Source organism: Sinocyclocheilus rhinocerous, unplaced genomic scaffold (assembly GCF_001515625.1).
Source record: "Sinocyclocheilus rhinocerous isolate Xijiao unplaced genomic scaffold, SAMN03320098_v1.1 scaffold809, whole genome shotgun sequence".
In the NCBI taxonomy this organism is placed as follows: domain Eukaryota; kingdom Metazoa; phylum Chordata; class Actinopteri; order Cypriniformes; family Cyprinidae; genus Sinocyclocheilus; species Sinocyclocheilus rhinocerous.
This window is the reverse complement of record NW_015652299.1, coordinates 260,842-264,720: the sequence shown is the minus strand read 5'-3', so window position 1 is coordinate 264,720 and position 3,879 is coordinate 260,842.

Sequence of the window (3,879 nt, the reverse complement as noted above, 5' to 3'; positions counted from 1 at the left end):
CATTACCATATGGTAAGGGGCGTAACATTTCCGTCACACGCTTGAGGTATTCGGCCAATCACAATGCACTGGATAGCTGGCCAATCAGCGTACACCTCGCTTTTCAGAACGATGAGCTTTGTAAAAATCAACGCATTTCAGAAAGGTGGGGCATAGAGTGGGGCAACAATAATGTAAATTATGTGGAAAATAATGTGCTTTTTGAACCTTAAACCACATAAACACATTGCATTACACCAAATACACAACATAATGTTCTTTTTAGCAACGTCATATGACCCCTTTAAGCAATAATTTGAACTTCACATTTTAGTCTTAAATCTGAACATTCTTGTCTGACACTGGCACTTTCTAATTCCCTTCAGCATGAGTACACTTTATATGAATTCTTCAAAAGAGGCTCATAAGAGTAGAGTTTTAGATGGGCCAGGAACTGCGTTAAAGGCAGGGTATGTGATTTTTCAAAAACACTTTAGAAAACTGATTCGGGCCGAATAGCAAAACAAACTTGTAGCCAATCAGCAATAAGGGGCGTGTCTACTCGTGATGTGGAGGAGAGAGCTTTCAGTGCATGGGACGGACATTAGCCGAGCCAAGCGACAGAAAGATAGAGATGGCGGATAAAAAACAAAGAGATGGCGGATAAAAAACAAAAGAAGAAAACGTCTGCGGAAAGATAAGGCAAAGAAGTAGGACCCGTGTAAATATTGGATCAGCTTTCCAGCGCTGGAGAGAACACAAGGAGCGGAGGCCTGCGATCGGACGCCGAGGTTGCTTTGTTTCTTCTCAATAGGTGAGTAACACCGTGTCTACAACAGCTAAAGTCTGCCTACACTGGACGCAATCAAACGACCGTTGAAAACCATTTGAAATGTGTGTCAGCACGGCATAAATTGAACCCGGCAGCAGTTTTCTGTCGGGATTTGTTGCGCCGCGCCGCTCACATCCGTAGACACGGTGTAACATTGGTTTTGCTTTGTTTCACAAAACTAATCGTTGCCTGGGTTGCGTACGTATATGTGGGGCGGAGCTATCAAAATAGGGGCAAGACCCTTTTGGGGTAGGGGCGTGTTTGTTTTGGTGATTTCAAATATCAACATTGGCTACCAGAAATCACTTACTCTGCCTTTAAGTACTTTAGCTTGTGCTGTTTGATGTGACTTCAATTTTACTGTTTAATCATATTCAGTAAATGTTATGAATTGAACGCTCTGCACATATTTCCACTGTGTAAAACAGTTAGTTGCGAGTCACTGTTTTATTTTATTTTTTACATTTATTCAGTGAAGACGCATTAAATTGAATGCATTAAAAGATGCATTAAATCAAAAGTGACTGTAAGGACAAATATAATGTTACAAATAATGAATATTTTGAATTAATACTGTTCATTTGAACTCATGTGCCACTGAAGACTGGAGTAATGATGCTCAAAACTTGCCATCACATGAATAAATCATATTTTAAATGTATTAAAATAGAAAATTATTTTAAATTGTAATAATTTCAGTTTTCCCCCCTGCATGTTTAAACAAATAAATGCAGCCTAGGTGAGTGTAAGAGACATCTTTCACAAACATTAAAAACTCTTACTGACAGCAAGCTTTTGAATAGTGTGTGTGTGTGTGTGTGTGTGTGTGTGTGTGTGTGTGCACTGAAGACTGGAGTAATGATGCTCAAAACTTGCCATCACATGAATAAATCATATTTTAAATGTATTAAAATAGAAAATTATTTTAAATTGTAATAATTTCAGTTTTCCCCCCTGCATGTTTAAACAAATAAATGCAGCCTAGGTGAGTGTAAGAGACATCTTTCACAAACATTAAAAACTCTTACTGACAGCAAGCTTTTGAATAGTGTGTGTGTGTGTGTGTGTGTGTGTGTGTGTGTGTGTGTGTGCGCGTAGGGGTAGGTTTAGGTGTAGGGTTGGTGAAGGGCAATAGAAAATACAGTTTGTACAGTATAAAAACCATTATGCCTATGGGATGTCCCCACTTTTCACAAAAACAAACCTGTGTGTGTGTGTGTGTGTGTGTGTGTACACGCATACATTTGTGTATTTATTTACATATTTGACCAGCAAGAAATCTGACTAGCTAAATGTTTCCATCTTTCAGTCACCTTGGCTGGTAGACAATGTTATTTTCAGAGCCTGCTTCCATTGTACAGAAAGATCTTAACTAACTAACTTACTAAACAAACACACACCTAATCCATACAACACTTAATGTCAATTGAGCGTGTAGTTGCTTTTGACCTTTGAAACTTATCTCTGCCTATTGTTCAAGTCAAGTCGTGATCCCTGTTCTAAAAAACCTCTATGACTTCCATCTTCACGACTCGAACTCTCACACCACTCTCACACCATATGTGGAGTCCTGCAATCTGTCCTACTTTTATTTCCCAAGTCAAACATCACATCAAATGATGCCCACTAGTGTCAGGAGATAAACTATATGTCAAACTGAAGTTGACTTTAAACCAACAACCATTTCATCATCCTTCTGAGTGCATAAATAACACTTATTGAGTGGGAAAAGAAACAGCAGAGACTTCAACCCTGCTATCCTGTGATATGTCATAAGAACCCTTAAAGGTCCCTGTCAGTCAAAGCCTTGATGAGAGCGGGGCCACTCCTCTTTCACCAGCCCGTTGACATCACTGCTCTGATGGGCCAATTAGAGGTGCAGTGCAGTGTGAGGCGACACCAATGGGCTCAGTGTCTGGTTTAACCTCTCAGATACTCGGCGAAAGACACAATCGAATGGTCGGAAAATGTCACTCAACCAGACTGACATAATGGCAGATGATGGAAGTGTTTTTTTTTTTATAAAACCAAAGAGAAGCTCAGTGGAGAGTTTCAAGTTCTTCTCTGGTAATACGCTACAGATCTGTGTGTGAAGTATAAACACAGGACACTATGTCATTCTTAACAATATGGTCATATTCCAATTTTGTCCCCGAAGTTCTGAAGTGAAGGACTTCCCATCTGTGCAGCATCAGTTGACCATGCTTCAATATCTAAAAAAAATGTGGTGTCATGAGCAGAGCTGATGTTTTATTGCTTTCAAGGGATGGAGCAGAAGTGTAAGACTTTCTGTTCTGTCCACTTCTACGCTTTCATCTTTTGCATGTTGGCTACAACCATCAATGCCCAAAGTTCCACCAATGGGGAATGATTCAGAATTATGGGGCAGGTGTTGAAATAGCTGCCCCATATCTTTTTTTTTTTTTTTGTACAGCAATAGTTTTGTCTGTTACGAGTAGAAAGGGTATTTTTATGTTCCAATATCTGGCCTCTTTTTTAAACTGGTAATCAGTAACAGCTAAATAAAAAAAAAAGTTTGGTAACATTTTATTTAAAGGCTTTATATATAATGCATTATAAAAGTAGTTTTAATGTATTAATTATGCCTTGTAATGCACATTATAACGTATTGTATGATGTCATGAATAATTGTAATTATGTTATAATATTTATTTATTCATTGCAACACATTAAGAAAGTATAATGCATTAAAACACACAATAAACAAATCTTCAAATATTGTAATGCATTTTAACTTTGCTTACAATGCATTACATTGTACATTATGAATACCCTTATAATGCATTATGAATAAAGGCTTTAAGTAAAGTATTACCCAAACAAAAGCTCGACAATAAGGATTGTCCGCAGGATGGTGCCACTGTTGCGTCGTCACAAAATAGTATTATTTGCCTTGCTAATGTAAAAAATTTAAGCGATTTTAAAGGGTACATCGGATGCCCATTTTCCACAAGTTGGTATAATTCTTTAGGGTATCTTTTATAATTTTTTTTAGGGTATTCATGAAATGTCTGCAACATACTTTGGTTAAAATTCCTCAATAGTCG